Raw genomic sequence first — 21,244 nt, forward strand, 5'->3', positions numbered from 1 at the left:
ATGGTCTAGGTCAACCTCCGAGTCCCCAATGCGATCTCAGGATCCAAGGAGAACCTCCGGGTCCCCAGGTGACCCCCGGGTCCTCACACAACCTCCGGGTTCCAAGAACAATTTCCAGACTCCAAGAGTCCACGTTCTAGAAAACTTGAAACCCCCGGGTACATAGCCCGTCTCTCGGGATATAGCCGTAACCTCAGGGTTCCTAGGCTGCCTCCTGACCTTTGTGTAATCTCCAGGTCCGGGACAACCCCGATACAAAGGCTTAGCTCAAAACAAACAGTCAAAAATTCTGGATAAAAAGAAGACCACATGAGGGCCGCTGTTCAAAAAATAATAAAGGCCACGAAGGACCGAGGTTCAAACAAACACCATTATTCAGAGAAAGGAAAAATGAAAGTAACAGAGACATGAGTTCAGGACGGAGATCCTCTCGGCTTGACAGACGAATCCACGTCCATCTCGGAAACCAGCGGAATGGCAGGTTCATCCTCGAAAGTAGGAGGGAGAACACCCTTGTTCCTGGCCTCCTCTTCAACCAAAACCTTGTATTGCTCCAGTGTCGTGACTAAATCCCATTGGGCAGTCTGTTTCCTTAATCATTCCCTCATCAACTCCCAGCGAGCAACGACCCTCGCCCCATTCACGCCCATCACCATCTCAAACTTAAAGGTCTTTGTCGCCGCCTTGAGGGCGTCGACCTCTTCTCCCATCTCTTGATTCTTTTGGCTCGTAGTAAACGCATCAGCTGAAGATGTCTCGGCCACCTTCTCCAGAACTTTCACCTTCTCCTTCTGATCGCGGACCTCTAACTCTCGGCCCACACGCTGATCCCTCTCTCCTGACACCTGGCACTTCAGGTTCTCGACCTCCTCCAGGAGAAACCGGCGGGCATGTGGTAGAACTTACCCGAAGAAGCCCTCCTTGAAGAACTTGGACCCCCTCCGAGGGATCCCCTATAGGCAAGACAATACCGTCCTGAGGGAACACATTCAAGTTTAGATTGGACAAAGCCACAGCAAAACTCCCGGCAGAGCGAGCCATGTTTGCCGACTGATGCGCCGATCGAGTCGTCACACCACCACTTTTGGGTCTCTTTCCTAGAAGAGATGGAGAAGGCTCCAGCGTAACCACTGTCAAACGACGGCTTCCGGTAATCATCACCTCATCTCCAGAGGCGTTCCTACTACTGGACCCCTTCTTCGCAGACATCACCTTCGCCGCTTCTTGATAGGCCGTACAAGGATCATTGGTGACGCCTCCTGAAATATATCCTGGATAGAAACAATCATCAGGCATTAAGAAAAAGAAGACAGGGCAAGGGGACGCTTACTCCAAAGTCTGCTATGTCGCAGCACCGATTCGCTAACCAAAAAGTTCACCTGGTGATGATCTACAGGAAGCTGTCGTGCCCGGAGAACAACTCTCTCTCCTGTCACTTTTTGGAAGCTCCTCCACGATCGGGAAGCCGCTGCGAGGACGAAGATGAAATCACCTCTCCCCTCCGTTAAGGGGAGCCAGATGATACGCGAACAGGACCTCATTTATACCAAGAGATAAGTATTCCAAGTCACCCAAGTTTTGGATAGCTATGAGGATTCTCCAAGCTGGAGGGTTCAGCTGTGAAGGCGAGATCTCGAAAAGGTTGCATAAACCAACAATCAGAGTAGGAATCGTCCCCCTGAGGCCGGAGTCAAAGAAAGCTTCGTAGACGGCGATCTCCCCTGGGATGTAGCTGGAAGCACGTTCTTCTGCAGTGGGAACTCGGAGGATAACGGAAGAAGGAAACGAATACCTATTCCGCCATTCCGCCAGCTCATCCTCACTGTCCGATGAGGCAAGACCCACCAATGGAGGAGCCGCATAAGCACAAAATAGAGGTAGGGGAGCCATCAGATCGCAGTCGGATCCTTCACCCGGCTCCGAGGAGCTGTCCGATCGGGAGACCGGAGAATCCATCCTACTCTACAACCTGGCCCTATCAGCCGCCGTAGGAACAGAAGAGGCGGATCGCTTAGACATGATTCTGATAGTTCCTATCCAATAGATCACGGCAATAAGAAAGCTAACACACGAAAACCTAACAAGCCAAGAGGTTCAACCTATCTAATAGGAGTCCGAAGATCTAGAAGAGAGGCGAAAGAAAACGTTACCTGAATTCGGGATGCCGACAACGAAAGAGCAAGAAATAAAGAAAAAAGAGGAACGGGAAAGCCTATAAAGAAGAAGCCGTTGGGAAGATTCCCGAGGAAGCCGCAAGCTTATTAACTTCCAAATTTCGGGGGAGATTTGAAATTCAAAATCTTTTCCTTATTGACAAAGTTGCAATCTCAGTGGATCTCCTCCATTTAAGGGAATAAAATCTCCAAAGTCGGGCGAGAATCCGCATGAGTTATCCCGGGCGCCATAAATGGAAACCTTAGGAGATCCAGAACTCCATCCGGAACCTCACCATAAAATTCACGCCAGCATCAAGCCTGCTTCCACGCATTAACACATAAGCTCCTCCTCAGGAAACATCAGAGCTCCAGGCTCCGCAGTCTCAAAGACGCCATCACAAGCCCAGAGCTTCTCCATCTTCGACAAGAAGTCAGCGGTTCAATAGCGCCAGACCCCGATCTGGAATAGGGGAACCGGTCCTCCCCCGCGTTCAGAGTATGGTTCCGGCCTGAGTGGAACCCAGGATCGCAGGATTACTGGAGCGATGTCCTGCCTAAGGGAAGCCTGCTGAGAATGAGCAACTCCGGTTGCATGAGTGCACAGGTTATTCCCCGAGTTCGATGACAAAATCGGGCAATAAGGGGCAAACTGTTGGGAAAAAATACTCAGGTATTGAATTTCTCCAGACCCCAGGTAGGACACCGGCCTCTGGGTCCTCGCTAGGAGGCACCCTGGTTCCCCGCTACGAAGTTCTCCGGGTCCGGTCCTTAGGACCGCCCCCTTCCCCTGGGAAAAGGAAAACTTCCGATAAGGAGAACCTTCCATATTTCCGAATATGGAAGAGTTTAACCCACTCCAACTGACTAAGTCCCGCCTTAAGAAGACTATATAAAGGGAACCTAAATCCTAAAGCAAGGGATCGACACTTCAAGACTTAGAGGCTAGAGCTAGATGGCTAGAATTAGGGTTCTTACTCAAATCATTGTAATCCTAATTTGTCTACTCAATAAAACGTCTCTTCAAGTCTTTATCTCTACGATAACTCTCAAAATCTAAAAAAAATACCAGCCTTGTCCATCGTTCTGTGGTACTCACAGAGATCCTACACAAAAATCCCCTAACAATCTTGGTGGTAACTGCTTAACCCAATGCGAAGTACTTGAATAGCTTGCATAGGAGGTAGTCTTCAGAGACTCCCTCGACTTTAATAGCAGATATGAGATCCTCGAACCTCTCCAGATGGTCCATAGGATGCTCGTGAGATAACCCATAGTAGGGTGTCTGTCCCACGAGTGTGTAGTACTGCGGCTTCAACTCGAAATTCCCCCTCTGAATAGTTGGAGGACGAGTGGCTGATCTGTTGGTGTAGAACTGATCCGGACGGTTTTAGTCAGCCAATGTTCTAGGTCGCGCAGCCTCATCTACAGGCAGAGTAGTGCCTGTAGCATCAGTATCAGAATCAGAGATTGCAGCCCCCTGAGCATCTATCCTCTGACCTGCTGCATTACGCAGATGACCTTCCTGGTCATGCAGGTCTCCTCTCTCGTCACGTACAAGAATCAATGTCGCAACCATGTCTCGCGGCTCAGTATCGATCGATTTCAGGAATGAACTATCGATCGATGTCGGATGGAAGATGTCGGTCGACGGAATATGAGTGTCTTCGGTCGATGGTGGTGAGCAAGTGTCGGTCGACGGGACTAGTGCATGAGTCGAGGGTGGCTGACGAAAATCGAGCGACGAACAAGTGTTGTTGTCGATCCATGAGGAACGCACTTCCTTGCGGACCGAATGCTCCAAGCTTGCAGGATCTGATGAGAATAGCAGTTGGGTTTCCTTGTTGCTTCTTGTAGTGCAGGGCATGTACCTGAAAATCCAAGAAAAAAATTTTGTGTCAGAAAGCGGTTTTAAACTTAATAAGAATCAAATCTAATAGGCGATCAAAGCTCCCCGGCAACCTCAACTCTTGCATAAAATAAAAGTGTAGGCTTTACCTTGGAGGTATCGATCACAGGATGCAAATATGCTCAAACAAGTATCTGGACCTGCTGGTAAAGAAACCGTAGTCTGAACACTAGCAAATAAGAAGTAAGCAAAACCATACTTAAGATAATTTGCAAGTGTTTTGCTACATCTAGATACAATCTTCAAGGTTTCAAGTGCACAAGCTGCGGATATAATCGCGTTGGTGGATGCAATCGCCGGTATGATGTTTTTAACCACACCCTATATGTAAGAAAAAAACAAGGGTTCTCTCATTATAGTACCTTAATGAATATAAACTGACGGGTCACACTTGCTTATCCTCTCTCTACTAATTTATCCCCTAGTCAAAGTCTGCTTTATTGCAAGATCATTGATCAAGGTTGGACACGTTCCATGAATCAAGCTTTAATGGTTTTAGCCACCAAATCATGTTCACCTCTTTTTGACCTATATCCTAGGATTATTTGTGAATCAAGCCTTAACGGTTGTAACCATCAAGTCCTGTTCTAATTTCTTCCTCAATTTTTTTCTATTTCTAACTATATTATAAAAATATATATATATATATATATATATATATATATATATATATATGTTTTTAAAAAAAATATAAAAACCTAAATTCGAAATTGAAAGAGACAGGGTGACATTTCTACATAAGGCTTTACCTTCCAGACTTGTTTGAAGAATCTGATCCCATGTATACCAAACCCCAAAACAAGCAAAGTTGAGCTCAATTAGGTTGGAGGTCAGCTTTGGTTCCTTCAAACATTCTCAGCAAGTGTAACATAGTTGAAATGTTGATCCACTTTGGTATCTTTAGTGCTATTTGCAACTAGTAAATCTAGAATGGTGTGGTTATAATAAGCAAAAATCAAACAAGTTCATTATCCCCTTCTTGACTCAGTAAAAACTCTTTTTGAAAACATTTTAATAAGACTCATGAATAAACTAATATCAGTAAACATCCCCCAGACTTAAACTACACTGTCCCCAGTGTAAATTCAGTCAGAGTTATGTGAATAACTAAAGCATAAGGACTCAATGTAACAAGTTAGAATGATATACCATACCGGTTTAGATGTCGATCGATGTAATTGTATTGACATCGGTCGCGGCAGGTGATGTTCTGTTGATCGATGTCGGTAGTGTTTTGTCGGTCGATACTCACGGCAATCGTCTACTCTGATATTTTTATCTTGTTTTTCATTTTATGACCTGCAATAATTTTAAAAACTAACATAAGTACTAAACTAATTAAAACCAATTAGTTATTACCTAATAGTGGGTTGCCTCCCACTCAGCGCTTTGTTATAGTCATTTAGCTTGATTTTGAAGGTGATTTGGCTAGTAATTTGGAAAGCTGAAACTTGCTGGGAAACAATTTTCCATCTCTTCTCTGCGCTTGTTGAACCATGTACCAGTGAAGTCTCGCATTGCTTCATCTCCTCTGCGCCATTTGTCCTTCTCTATCTTCTGCAATCTGTCTCCAAGACTCTCAAGGTTGAACTGATGTCTCATAAGTGTGGCGTATGTGTCAGCTGAGATCTCCTCTCCATGGTTGTGTGTATCAGACATGTCTGATTTCACCATTGGTACTAGCCTCCCTCGGGTTGTAGCTCCGTCGATCGATGGTCGTCTGCAACTGTCGGTCGATATGTTGTTGCGTCTGTCGATCGATGTTGACGCCTCTGGTCGACGAGCGATGTATCTCTGAATCTCTACTATCTCCCTATGTAGTGCTTCTATCTGAGAAGTCAAAGAACTCATTGCAAGATCCATTGGGAAATAGATGTCATCACCTCTCCTATCAAGTCTCTCTTCTCCTGATTCCAGAGTTCTGTAGATCTCTTATACCAACTGATCAATCTCTGCTCTGGTGTAAGAATCTGGTTGAGACTTCATTGGATTTGAGTGTGGTGGGTCGTCGTCGATCGATGTTGAGTGGTGTCTGTCGATCGATGCTGGTGCGGTAGCTTCGGCCGCACGCTATCTTGGCTATGTCTTGCCTCATCTCCTCCATGCATGTAGTTAACCAACTGATGCTATCATTCAGTGGGTAGTAGACACCATCAAGCTTCATCTGGAAGTCACCTTCATTCTTTTCTTGGGCTCAACAGACTCCATAAAACATCTCATTGATCTCATCCTTGGTGTAGATCTCTGGTTCTAGTTTGGTCTGTGTGAATGAGCTAGCATGTTCTGGAAGACTTAGGTAGTTATGCTCATCCATTGAGGCTCTTTCCATAAGACTTCTGATATCATCCTTGGATACTCTGATGATGTGTCCATCTACATCTCTGGCATGTCCATAATCATCTCTGTGGACTCCATATTCATATTTCTCCTCCCAGTGGAGTGGACTCTCCTAATGCCATCATGGTCATAGGGTCTTTTTCCAAATTCTGGACGTCTATCGATCGATGATGGAAGGTTAATGTCGATCGATGGTTGAGTATGATGTCGAAATTTCTGCTTGAAGCGATCATCTATGCCACCTGTTGTGTCATAGAACTCGTTTGTAACCCTCTGCTGGTGTGTTGGACTGTTGCATTGATGTATTAAGAGATTTTCTGCTCCTGGCTCATGAATTGCAGTTTCTACTGCATAGCTTTCGTGATGGTGATCATCTGCCCAACTGGCAATCGAGTAATCTCCTTCTCGTACATGGTCGACTCCAGTGTCGATCGATGGGTAGTAGGCAATGTTGGTCGATGCTCATTTTCGGCTTGTCTGATGAAGATGAGTGTCGATCGATGTTGAGACGGTTCTGTCGAGCCTCATCAAGAATGGCTCTGTACTCTATAGCTCGTTCCTCCTCATAATCCTCATCATACTCCTCTGTATGCATGGTATCTCTAGTGTGTGCCGCCATGGTGGGATTATAGTAGTCGTTCTCCCAATCGCCTGGACTACTGTCGATCGATTCTTCCATGGGAATGTCGATCGATTCTTCCTTGGGAATGTCGATCGAGTTTTGATTAGCACTGTCGATCGATGTTGTGGTGTGAGTTTTGATCGACGCAAAGTACTCTGTCTCATACTCAGCTCCACAGTGGCATGCTGCGATGAGTCCTGGATCATCAATTCTTCTGGAGGACGCCTGTCGCTTCATGACTGGAATAGGATCGTAGTAGACACGTGGGTCAATGAGGGTCATGCACAACTGGTTGGTTTGCATGTTGCACACTGCTCCCACTGTTGACAAGAAGGCTCTCCCAAGCAACAGAGAATAGTTTTAGTTCAGATTGATATCCAAGACATGAAAATCAACTGGAACTAGGGCATTACCAATATGCACCTCTAGGCCTCTTACAATTCCTCCTGAGCTTCTCTGAGAACAATCCACAAAACTGAACGATTCCTTGGAAGGCTCCACCGTCAGACCCAGATGGTCTGCCATAATCCTAGGTAGGATGCTGACTGATGCTCCTGTGTCACACAATGCATGTGGGAACTCAATACCCTTCACCGTGCATGGTACTGCAAACTTCCCAGGATCACTCTTCTTTTTCAGTGTGATGACGAGTGAATTTGACGAGTGAATTTGATTATGTCATATTTCTTAGTTATGTAACAACTCTAAGTGTTTAGTTATATTGTTAGACTTTTTGTGTTATGTATTTTGCTTATGTATGAAATTAATGTTTAATGTGTATATATAACTTGAAGTTTGTGGTTTGGGGTTTAAGGGTTTCAATCTTTAGGGTCTAAACATTCATCGACCCTACCCAGTCGTAAATTTAAAACACGGGTTGTTCCTAAGGCGTGGTGATATAAATGAGCTTCTAGACTACGACGACTGTTAAACAAGTGTAGTACCTAATTTGTCGTAAGCCAAAATGCGGGTGGTCCCAAAATCGTCGTAAACATCAAAAACGCAGGTCGTCCCTACATCGTCGTAAATATCAAAAATGCGGGTCGTCTCAAAATCGTCGTAATGGTCAATCGACGCAAATTAGAAGTAGAAAATTTCATATGTATATGTACTCATCAATCACTCCACAAATGCATCAAAATGAAATGAAAATATCACACAGTGAAGATTTATTCTTCCCAAGAAATTGACGGGAGTGCTCGGTCATCACAACAGTTCATGTCAACTCTGCATAGCTTTTTCGGCTTCTAGAGTATCAAACTCGACAAACAGCAAAAGTTATGCGGAGTTGCTAAGAACTGTTCTGGGACCTTGCACTCCCTCATGTTTCTTGTAAAATTGAAGTTTACATCTACATTACGACGAACCGTAAACACGGGTCATCACTAATTCGTCGTAACCCGAAAACGTGGGTCGTCCTTAATTCATTGTAACCCGAAAACACGGATCGTCCCTAATTCGTCATAACCCAAAAACGTGGGTTGTTCCTTATTCGTCGTAACCCGAAAACGCGGGTTGTTCCTTATTTGTCGTTACGTTACGACGTCTTTACGACGAAACCTAATATCCTATATATATTCGAACCCCATCGACAGCAATTAGTTGCTGTCTAGTCTCTCTCTCTCTCTAGCCTCGATCTGCCTTCTCTTTAGGTACAATTTTTGTTTTGTTTTAGTTCAGGTGGTTATTTTAGGGAATTAGATTAGGTTTGAAATTAGTTTAATTTAGGTGGTTAGTTTAGAAAATAAATTAGATTAATGGATTTATTAATGGATTTAAATTGTTTCATTTACTAATTTAAATTTGTTTTCACAAAACAGATTTATCAGTATGTCTGCTTCTGGTAGGAAAAGACTTAGGAACAAACCGAGATATGAGACTACTTTTCTCTATGGGCTGAATGATCCGTCGACAGCTTTTAGCTCCGGTGGTGTATCTGTACCGGAATTTGTCCCTGAAAGCCAATTTCAGGAAATGCCAATTTCAGGACTCACCAGTCTGTGCTTCCTCCTACACCTTATGTGCATCCTCCAGCACCGTTTGTGCAACCACAGCATCCGCACCATCCTCGGCAGCATCAGGCACACCCCCAAAATGCTGCCCCGGCTCCTGACCTCCTGCAGCACCTGCCGCAGGACTTCATCCGGATTTGATGGTGCCACCGGATGCTCCGTATGCCAGGTATACGGTCGAGGACCTGCTCCAAATTCCTGGTTGCAAAGGTTTAACCATCATCGACCACCAAACACATTTTGGTAAGAACTCTGAATTTTTTTAAAATTATTTACGGATTTACTTTAATTCAGTTATATATCTAATTTAATTGTCCGTCAAAATTTTGCAGGCTTAAGAGGAACAATGACCTTGGCAAATCTGTTTCGGAGACCATCACGTCATACTTCAAAGTACCACATCTGAACTGGAGTCTAACACCTGACTACGTTTGAAGGACTTGGTTCAAGTATTTTGCGGTAAGTTTAAATTATTATAAAAATATTTTTTTTTTCAATTTTGTTTATTTCAGCTTTTAAAGTAATCAATTTTTTGCCGCAAAAATGGAATTGGTCTATTGCCGTCAACGAGAGAGTCAAGGAGGCTTTCAACCAGAAGGTGATGAATCGTCTTAAGAACAATGTTGGCAACTGGAAAGAGAAGTGGTGGTATCACGGGGATGCTGCAAAACCGACGTTCATCAGCGACTACGTTTGGACAGGCCTGAAGGCCTATTGGATGGATCCTCACAATATTCGCATGTTGAACAATTGCTCAGTGGTCTCTTTGACCCCTGATTCTAAAGGCAATTTGCCGTTGCCCCATACTTCTGGACAGACTCCACACGCCGGAGTCCCCTTGAAGATGGTAAGTGTTATTTATTTCTTAATTTTAAAAATTTTAATTAATAAATAATTTAATTAATTACTAATGCATAATTTTTTATAATTTTTGTACGTAGGCCGCTGAGGAAGGAGCACCACCATCCCTTGCTCGACTTTACAAGAAGACAAATAGCCATAAAGATGGCACGTTTGTCGATGCTTGGGCAGAAAGGATCCACAACGAAGTGGAGGCTCGGATCGAAGAGGTTCAGACCCAGTTGTCTCAACAAAATCCGGATGCCCCACCGGTCCAGTTGTCAACCGCCGAGCAGGATAAAAATTTTGAACAGGTAAATTAATATGTTTATTTACATTTTTCTATATATTTTTTTATTTTTTAAGATATATTTACTTTTAATAAATCATACTTAATTATTAATTGAAGATTATCCCTAAGAAAAGGGGGCGGATGGTCGGGATCGGTTTTGGTGAACGATGTTCCTAGGGCGACAGCAGCTTACGCTGCTACAAGGGAGGAGGAACATGTTCGGCTCAGGGCAGCTTTGACAGCTACCAATGGAGTAATCTCGGAGCTGCAGACCACCAATGAGCTTTTTGCGAAAATGTTTGACCTCGTCATGGATTCAAACCCGGTGCTTGCGCAGCAGTGGCGGAATGAACGTCTCTACATTCACCGCGACCCCAGCTCTGAATAGAGAGACAAGCCGAAGGAATAGTTCCCAGCTCCGCGACGATCTTAACCTTCATTAATTAGATTTTTATGTACGTATTTTGTGTTTCTATGTTTTTTATTTTGGATATTACAATATTTTAATATATATATTTTTTTTTTGTCAGCAACAAAAACAGATTCATGAGGATTCCGTGAACCAATATTTTAATATATTAGTGTTTAAAAAATACTTAGAACTAAATTGTTATTTGTAAATTTTTTTTTAAAAAAAATTTAAAACTTTTTGAATAAATATTTTATTTAGTATTTAAATATCGCTGTAATATTGTCGTGAAATTTATGACGAGTTCACGTCGAAGTCGATGTAAGCTGGTCGTAGAAATTACGATGACATTGCATCGATCTTCGAAGTGAATTCGTCGAAATGTTTACGTCCACAGAACCATGTTTTTACGTCAATATTACGACGAATAATTACAACGAATTTACGACTAGAGTTTAGGATGTAAGATTACGTCTACTTGATGACGACTCTTGTTACGACGAATTAACCTCTATAGTGTTTCATTGTAACTGTACGCCGATTTTACGTCGATGGCCCGTTACGACGAGCTATTAACGTTGATAGTCAAATCGTCCTTAAGTCGTCGTAATTGGCGTATAACGACGATATTTGCAGTCGTTATGCCCATGTTTTCATGTAGTGTTACAACTTTTTAAATGATTCTCAATTAATATATAGGAGATTTGGTACCCTGTGAATAATTTTTAAACAAAATCAAAAGCATACAATCACTTTTGCCTTATCCAAAAAACCGTGACTGGATGTGTTATCTAAACTTCTAGATAAATCAGCGCGAGATCATCAGTTTGGATATAATCTGAAATGCAAGAATTTAGGACTTACTCATCTTAGCTTTGCTGATGACATAATGGTATTTACAGATGGAAGCGTAAGATCAATAGAGAACATTTTGGAAGTCTTTAATTATTTCGTAAAGGTTTCAGGCTTACAGATAAGCATGGAGAAATCAACCATCTATTATTCTGGTATGTCAGATGAAAGTCGTCAAGATCTTCTTAATTAGTTTAGCTTTGCTTCTGGTACTTTACTGGTCCGGTATTTGGGCTTCCCTCTTCTCACTCGCCAAATGAGAAAAGAAGGCTATCAGGTGCTTCTCGAGAAGATCAAAAAGCGAATAACCCTATGGACAAATCTTTCTATCAATGGCTGGTAGGCTGCAACTGATAAAATCTGTTCTCCTGAGCATTCTGAACTTTTGGATGACTGGGTTCAAGCTTCTGGGGCAATGTATCAAAGAGATCAATACCCTCTGCTCTGCTTTTTTTTGGTCTGGTCCTTCTTTGAATGTAAAGAAAGCAAAAGTATCATGGGATGTGGTTTGTTCTCCTAAGCATGAAGGAGGTTTGGGACTTAGATCGTTGAAAGAGATGAACAAAGTTCTCACACTGAAATTGTTGTGAATAATTCTGTGTGAGCAGCCATCTGTGTGGACTAGATGGATCCAAGTGTACTTGATAAAGGAAGACACAATTTGGTCTATAAAAAATAAAACAATTGCAAGCTCATGGATGTGGCAAAAGCTTTTGAAGTACAGAGACCTTGCAAAAGAGCTTCATAAGATGAAGGTGGGGAATGGTAACCGAACCTCTTTCTGGTTTGATTCAGGGTCACCATTAGGATGTCTTTATGATATTACGGGTGCTCGGGGATGCATTGATATGGGGATTAGCTTGACTGCCACGGTTTCATCAGCATTTCTTTCGAGAAGAAGAAGAAGACACCATAGAGCAGACATTCTAAATATGATCGAAGCTGGCATGGAAGAACAGAGAACCAAGCTTTCAAATTGGGAAGATTGTACTGTCTGGAAAAGTGGTCCTGATGTGTATAAACCAGTTTTCAGTACCAAAAACACCTGGAGTCTAATCCATCAACATGCACAAAGTGTTGATTGGTGGAAAGGTCTGTGGTTCAAGCATCATACTCTGAAGTTTGCTTTATTTACTTGGTTGGCAATCCAACCGTCTCACAACTGGCGATCGCATGCTCCTCTGATCCTCAGGAGCAAACCCAACTTATGTCTTCTGCAATCAGTTGGAAACTAGGGACCATTTGTTCTTCTCCTGACCTTTCTCTGCAGATGTATGGTCTCAGCTGACTAGAGATCTTCTTCGTGGGCGTTTTACACACGTCTGTACAGAGCTAATGAACTTTCATCAAAGCTACCAGTCAGGATTTACTCACCACGTTCCTCTTCAGATATGCTCTTCAACTCTCGGAATTCATTCCATTTGGTGTGAAAGAAATGATAGGAGGCATAGAGAGCTACTCCAACCACAGTTTCTGTCTTGGTCAGCATGCTGGACAGACAAATTCGAAACAGATGTCTAGCATTTAGACAAGTCGGTGATTTCAAATATGCAGCAGCTCTCGGTTTGTGGCTCTCCACCAGATAACTCAAAGTCTTAGAAAATATCAGAAGTTTCTAAACATGTAGCACAAGATGCAAAAACATTGTTTTTTTTTTGAGTAAATTTAACATATATTTAAAAAAAAAAAAAAGAGCGTGACTGATTATGATGATCATTGATGAGCTCTAGGACCAAGACAACAAAAGAGAGCTAGATTTTTGGACAAGCTTTCTATTCAAACAGGGATCTTCAAAGTTTAAAGTTAAAACTAACCAAGAGAAGTGTCATAAAAATGTATTCTATGTGTTTTCAAAAGCATACGTATTCTTGTCTTTAAAAATGTCTTTTCTTTTGTTGATATTACTATGTCACACACTTAGATATATGTTTAGCCACATTCCATAAATATACACACACACACACACACAAAAGACACATCACACGTATATTAATTTAATCAATCGCTGACTTCACGATCTTAGTGAACCCGGAGCTGATTTCCGAGAGTTTCCATTATCCCCTCTAACCTTTTGCGAGACCTTGCCGCCTTGTGAGCTAGGAGACGGTGGCCAGTGGCCGGAGGAAACAGCCATGTCTTTATGATGCATGAGACTCTCAAGAACCTCCACAACGGCAGGCATCTTAGGCCGGTCCTTAGGGTTAGGGCTCACACATTGCAAGGCGAGAAGAGCCGTATCCTTAGCTGCCGTGACAGAGTATTGACCAGCGAGCCTCTAGTCCATAACGCATCGGAGACGACGCCTGCTCGTTAGGTAAGGTTTTGCCCAGTCAATGATGTTCTGTTGGTTTTTCGGCCGTGACTTTTCACTGGCTCTTTAGGAGCTCGAGTAACACGACTCCGTAACTGTACACATCACTCTTTGTCGTTAAATGCCCTGAAAATATTGCTCACGTGCATTAGAGAATTAACCAAATCAAATGTATTATTTGTTATAATTCCATAAAATTAAATACCTACTAGTTCAAAAATTTTAAACTTTCACATCTATCTGTTTTACTTATCTAGTCATTTATATATAGCTATATAATTCTATTCAATATGTATGTTTAAAATTTTATATTTGATCAAAAAAAAATTGTTGAAAAGTTAAGAAAATAGTTTTGTATATAAACCTGTTGACACATATTCAGGAGCAGCATAACCATAGGTGCCCATGACTCGAGTTGTGACATGAGATTTGAATCCTTCTGGTCCCATTGTTGCCAAACCGAAATCTGATAGTTTCGCTGTAAAATCCTGGAATAATTGTTAACAACTCGCATCAAAATAAAGTAATTTTTTTTTCTTGCAAAAATAAATATGTTGATTATAATATGTTGTCGTTGTCAAAAAAAAAAGATTATAATATGTTGTCTTCTTTTTGTTTGACAACATGTCGTGGAAAAGAATTATTTAAATAAATGGCTGAAACTGTACCGAATCAAGTAGTATATTAGAAGTCTTGAAATCACGGTAAATTATTGGACTCTCTAAATCATGCAAAAACGCCAAACCCTTAGCAGCTGCGACAGCAATTTTCAGCCGCGTAGCCCATGGCAGAGATATTGAAATCCCTGTTTATATAATTAGGATTAGAAAATAAAACGAAATACAGACTATATAATAATAGGCACACATATGATGTGAGACTATATGAAAAATGATTTTTACGCTTGAAGAGGTGGTTTTCCAAGCTACAACGTGACATGAACTCGTAGATAAGGACTCGTTCTTCCTCCTCGCAGCAGTAACCGATAAGCTTGACTAGATTTGGGTGCTTTAGTTGTCCAAGGAGTATGACTTCAGACTGCATATGAAAATAAATCAAATGTCATATGCTTATAGAATAAATTTGGAAGATACGTGTACATATGCAAAGTTAAAGAGTGTATCAAAGTACTCTCACCAACTATTATATTCTGCTAACCAAAAAGATTCTTATACGTTCTACGTGACACCAACAATATAAAACGACAAGCTCATATGCGTACTTAACCCATAATATAAACAAATATATATTTCCAATGTAGTTTCATACCCAAAAGTACTAAAAGATAAGTATGCGAGTCCAAGGATATCTTTGACTGAAATACAAAAAAAAAAACAGAGGAGTGGTTCGTTTTTTTTTCCAGAATTGTATTCTATCGTAGCCTATTGTTCAAACCAATGTGTAATCCATGTGTCATATGGAAAATAATTAAACACTAATAATAGGACAGCGATAAAGTGAAAAGAACTCAGTAATTAATCATGCATACTATTAGAGCAGGTTTATTGATGTATCTTAATGGTGTATCTTATGTTAAATGGGATTAAAAGAAATAGAAGAAAAGAGAATTAGCCAAAAGACGTCTCCTAATTAAGGCCGAGAAGGGGCGTCTCTTAAGCGCCACGTGTCAGCCATCAATGGGAGAAAGGAGGGGTGTCCGCGTTGCTTCGGTTTCGTCTCTTCTTTTCTTTTTTTCTCTCCGGTTGTCTCCTCTCCTAGGCGAAAAGGCGATTCGACTGTCTTTCGGTGGCGCTCGTCAACGGAACGCCGTGTCTCTCTGTGGCTCTTGTCGATAAAGGAAATCGGCGTCCTTTGTATCGGTTACTCTCGTCGACGAAGGAAGCCGGCGACATCTCTCTCCTTGTCGCTCCCGGAGACGAAGTCAGTCGGCGACATGTCTATCCGGCGGCTCTCTGAGACGAAGGAAAGCGGCGAGATCTCTCTCATGGTGGCTCTCGGAGTGTTTAGGAAAGCGGTGAACGGTGACATCTCTCTCCTGGTGGCTCTCGGAGACGAAGGAACACGGTGGCTGTCTCTGCGCAGGTCAACGGAAAGGTAAAGATCTGTTAATCAATCATGCATGTCTTATTAGATTGTGCTCCTTCATCGTTAATGTTTAGAAGTTAAACCATCTGATGCGTTTTGTTTTGTTTTTCTGTATTTGTGTCTCGAGATGGATTGATCAAGAGGCTCGAGATGGAGTGATCAAGAGGCAAGAATGAGGTCTGTCAGATAAAACCCCGACGATTGTTCATACAGGTAAAAGCTGAATTTTTGATCATTTGAATTAGATAAAAGATTGTTCTTTGCTATTTTAAATACGATTAAGCATTTGCTCTGTTGAATTGATAAAACCTTGCTCTTTACTTTGTGATTTATGTTTGCTCTTGCAAATTGGATTAAAACCATGCGTATTATTTGTGTTTGAAATGAATAGAATTGGATAAAACATTTATGTTTGCTCTGATGAATTGGATAAGTCTTTGTAATTTTTTTTGTTTGGGGTTTGTGATATATGTTGTGAATGTAGTTGCCATTGTTGATTTAACTCTTGGTTGGTGGTTTGTGAAAGATGTTGCCATTGGTCATTTAACTCTTCTCTGAGATGAATTGAATCGTTTTTATGTGTTAGGTTAGGTAATAAATAAAATGTTAAGTGGTTAAATGAATTGAAATAAGATATTTTTTGTGTGCGATAATGGTTGTCTCTGTTTTAATAAATACAGTTGATGTTCTATGCTGTGTTCGGTGTTAGAAATATGTCTAGTCGGGTATGGTTGGTTGGTTTGTGATCAATGCTTTGTTCTCTTCCCCGTATCTCATCTTTATTGAATCTATAAAAATATTTCCTTTCCTCTTTCTTGAATTCACATCGAACCTTGTTCTTCTCTTCCCCCTTTCTCTTCTTTGTTCTTTCTATCTCTCTTTTTCTAGCTTGCTTCTGTTATGGACTCTTTTCCATCAACCGGAACCTCCAAGTTTGTTGAACTACTGAGTCAACAAACTCTTTCCTTTGGTAACTATGAAGATAGTGTTGAACTATCTTCATCAGAAGTTCCATTTCGAGGTAGTCTAGGAACCGAAGCTTCAAACTTTGAGGCTGGAGACACTCCTGCTGAGCGAAGAGAACGAAGGAAATGGACACAAGCGGATGATATTGTTCTGATCAGCTCGTGGTTGAACACGAGCAAAGATCCTGTCGTTGGCAACGAGCAAAGATCAGGCACGTTTTGGAAGAGAATTGCTGCCTACTTTGCGGCAAGTCCTCATGTTCCTGGCCGCGAGGTGAGAGAGTCAGGCCACTGCAAGCAGCGTTGGCACAAGATCAATGATCTTGTGTGCAAGTTCTGTGGAGCCTACGAGGCTGCTAGTAGAGAAAAAAGCAGCGGGCAAAATGAGAATGATGTTCTCAGACAAGCTCATCAAATTTTCTTCAACAATCAGAAGAAGAAATTCACTTTGGAACACGCATGGAGGGAGTTGCGCAACGACCAGAAGTGGTGCGACCTTGCTAAAAACGATGGGAGCTCAAGGAAGAGGAAGGCTGAGGACGGTCCAGATTCATCTACATCTGAAGCAACTGCGAGCAAGCGTCCCCCCGGTGTCAAGGCCGCTAAGGCGAGTGGTAAGAAGACGGGGGTGGAGACAGTGGATTTGAATAAATTTCAGAGTATGTGGACAATCAAACAGCAGGAATTGGCAGTGAAAGAACGGTTGTCTAAGATGAGTTTGCTTGATAGTCTTATTGGAAAAAAGGAACCGTTGGCTGAGCATGAAGAAATCCTCAAGAGCAAGCTCATCAATGACTTGTTGTCTAGTTAGTTAGTCGTCTAACTCTAGTTCTGTGTCTTGTTGTCTATGTTGTTCTGTTTCATCTTGCTGTTATGTTCTTAAATGCTTGTGTTCTTATCCTGTTATGTTCTAAAATGCTTGTGTTCTTATCATGTTATGTTCTAAAATGCGTGTGTTATGATCTAGTTAAAATGATGTTGTGGTAAGTGTTATGTTATGTTTATACTGATCTTCTGTTCTTTAAAAATGTTATGTTATGCTAAGTGTTTATACTGATCTTCTGTTCTTTTAAAATGTTCTGTTATTGTGAGTGTTTATGTTGATCTTGTAATGCAGATGAGTTCACAAGAGAGGTTATGAGAGTCTGAGGCAGAGATACTGCTGAGAGGTCACAAGAGAGGTTATGAGAGTCTGAGGCAGAGAGTTCACAAGAGAGGTTATGAGAGTCTGAGGCAGAGATACTGCTGAGAGGTCACAAGAGTTTTGTTTTCTTGCATCACGAGAGAACATGTATCATGGAACATGTTTTGTTTTCTTGCATCACGAGAGAACAAGTTTTGTTTTGTTGCATCACGAGTATCTTGTATCATGGAAGTATTTTGTTGCATTGCATCACGAGAACTTGTAATTTTTTGCATCTGAAACATTATAAATTAAGTTTTCCATAGTTGTAGTCATTTGCCAATATCCAATCTCTCCATTCTTTCAATCGCTAAACAAAACACACAGCCGTTTCTTTCAAGTTCTCATCACACACACTCATCACAAACAGCCGTTTCTTTCAAGTTCTCAACACACACACACGCATCACTCTCTGTTGCCACTTCTCGTTTTACATTTCATATCCATTCTCTATATACTTTCAATTCTCATCACAAACACATTTATAAAAAGCTAAAAAAAATTCTCATGGCATCTTCTTCTCATCAAAATTTCGAGGGGTCAATGGATGAAGCTTTCGATCAATATTTTGATCAAGCTTTCGATCAAGCTTTCGAGAATTTGTGCAATAATTTTGGTGATCAAGAAGACGAAAGGAAGACAAGAAAAAAAAGAATTTTTATAGAAAGAAACCGTGAAGAAGGCCATCTCCGGTTATGGAATGATTATTTCAGTGACACTCCAACATATCCTGAAAATTTATTCAGACGACGATTTCGAATGAACAAGCCATTGTTTATGCGTATTGTTGATCGCCTCTCCAATGAAGTTTCATTCTTTCGTCAAAAGCAAGACGTTACCGGAAGACTTGGTCTATCTGCACTTCAAAAGTGTACAACAGCTATTCGTGTGTTGGCATATGGTTCTACGCTTGATGCGGTCGACGAATACCTCCGGCTCGGTGCAACCACTGCTCGGTTATGTGTGGAAAACTTTGTAGAAGCAATAATAGATTTGTTCAGCGATGAGTACCTAAGGAGACCAACGCCGGATGATCTTCAACGTCTACTTCATATTGGAGAGCTTCGTGGATTTCCCGGGATGATAGGAAGCATCGATTGTATGCACTGGGAGTGGAAGAATTGTCCCACCGCTTGGAAAGGGCAATATTCTCGTGGTTCGGGAAAACCCACAATCGTTTTAGAGGCGGTTGCTTCATATGATCTCTGGATATGGCATGCTTTTTTCGGACCTCCAGGTACCTTAAATGATATCAATGTTCTTGATCGCTCACCTGTTTTTGATGACATAATAAATGGTCAAGCTCCGAAAGTGAATTTCTCGGTGAACGGAAATTCTTATTCAATGGCTTACTATCTCACCGATGGTATTTATCCGAAATGGGCAACTTTTATCCAATCTATTTCATTACCACAAGGTCCGAAAGTGGCTTTATTTGCTCAATGTCAAGAAGCTGTCAGACAAGATGTCGAGCGTGCTTTCGGAGTCTTACAAGCTCGATTTGCCATTGTTAAAAATCCAGCACTTTGTTGGGATAAAGTAAAGATCGGGAAGATTATGAGAGCATGTATCATACTCCATAATATGATAGTAGAAAACGAACGAGATCAACACACTCAATACGATGTTTCAGATTTCCAGCAAGGAGAAGGCAGCAGAAGTTCACATGTCGATCTCACATATTCAACAGATACCCCTACAAATATCGCCAATCAGATGGGTGTTCGAGTAAGAATTCGTGATAAACAAGCGCATCAACAACTGAAACGTGATTTGGTTGAACATATATGGCGTAAATTTGGACGTGATCAAGACAGCAACTGAACTTATATGCCGCTTTCAAATTATTATCGTTTATTTTAGTTATCTTTATTTTCATGTTTTTATGTTTTTTTAAAAAAAATCTATGTTTAAAATCTTATGTTTGACTTTGTTTTATTTAATAAATAAACTTTATCCTTTAAAAAAAAATTGTTTAAATTTTAGTTTAATATTTTTTTAATTGTTAAGAACTTTAATTAAGAAACTACCAATAAACCCCTATAATTAAGTGTATCTTAATTATGTCTCTTAGCTTAATGATAATCATTAAAAAATCATTAGGGCCCACTTAAGAAACACTTGAGAGTTTTGCCTATAAACATGCTCTTACTAGTAAAGTGAAAAGAACTCAGTAATTAATCAGGCATACTATTACTAGTAAACGTTCTGACAAGCCATTCACGATGTCCTTGAAGCCCTTCAATGTCCAGTAGCTTGACAGCAACAGGCTGAGCCTTGATACTTTGTCGGAGATTCTCATCGATGTAACCTTTATAAACTTTACCGAACCCACCTTCTCCGAGAAGATAGTTCCGAGAGAAACACTGCGTGATCATTTTAAGTTCACACATCTGAAAATCCACTAAATCGGCTCCGAGAACCTCTGCGAGATCTTCATTGATCCTAGCCGAAGAAGAACGGCTTAGATCGGCGAAGGAGAGTCGCCGGAAAGAAGGAAGTGGTCCGAGATGGTTCTTGGAGAACTCTGATTTGGAAGGTCGACAACGGCTTAAATTCCCCAAGACGGTTTGGTCATCGACGGAGCAACAGTTTGAGGCAAACGGTTTCCATATCGGTGAGGATTTGGTAGATGTTGTTGTTGAGGAGTCTCTCATTGAGGAAAGTTTACATAAATGTTTTGTGCTTTAGATTTTCAAGTAGTCAAAACAATGATAGGTGGTTTGGGTCTTATTTATACATTTGAGAGAGGGACTCGCGTATAAGACATGACCATATGAGACAGTGACTGTGTCTACAACAAACAAGTGTAAAAAATACTTTAGTAGAAACCATTTGTCAAAACCATTAAATTAAGGAACAAAACTTAGGTCCGGGGAGAACATTTAAATTTACCCCACCTTCTAGTACCAATCAAAGTGCTACGTAGATTATTAAATAAAAATATTAATTTTTTTTAAAAAAATAGGTGAAAAAAAAACTGACGTAAATTTTAATGACGCTAATGCTGCCAGTTAAACCCTAAACACTAAATCTTAAATCTTAAACCCTACACCCTAAATCCTAAACCAAACTCTAGATCCTACCCTATATCCTAAACCCAAATCCTAAACCTTAAACCCTAAACTCAAATTCTAAACCATAAACCCAAACCGTAAACCCTAAACCCAAACCGTATATCCTAAACCCAAATCATAGACCATAAACCCAAAACGTAAACCCTAAATCCAAACCCTAAACCTAGACGCTATAGGGTTTGGGTTTAGGGTTTACGGTTTGGGTTTCTAGGTTTAGGATTTGGGTTTCTAGGTTT

At 41.2% G+C, this 21,244-nt stretch overlaps 1 pseudogene; it reads right to left on the reverse strand.

Moving 5' to 3' along the window:
* Positions 1-13,207: 13,207 nt before the first annotated feature.
* On the reverse strand, positions 13,208-21,024 carry LOC106352061 (annotated as a pseudogene).
* Between the last annotated feature and the right edge of the window lie 220 nt (positions 21,025-21,244).

The sequence above is a fragment of the Brassica napus genome, chromosome C4 (genome assembly GCF_020379485.1).
Source record: "Brassica napus cultivar Da-Ae chromosome C4, Da-Ae, whole genome shotgun sequence".
Classification (NCBI taxonomy): Eukaryota; Viridiplantae; Streptophyta; class Magnoliopsida; order Brassicales; family Brassicaceae; genus Brassica; species Brassica napus.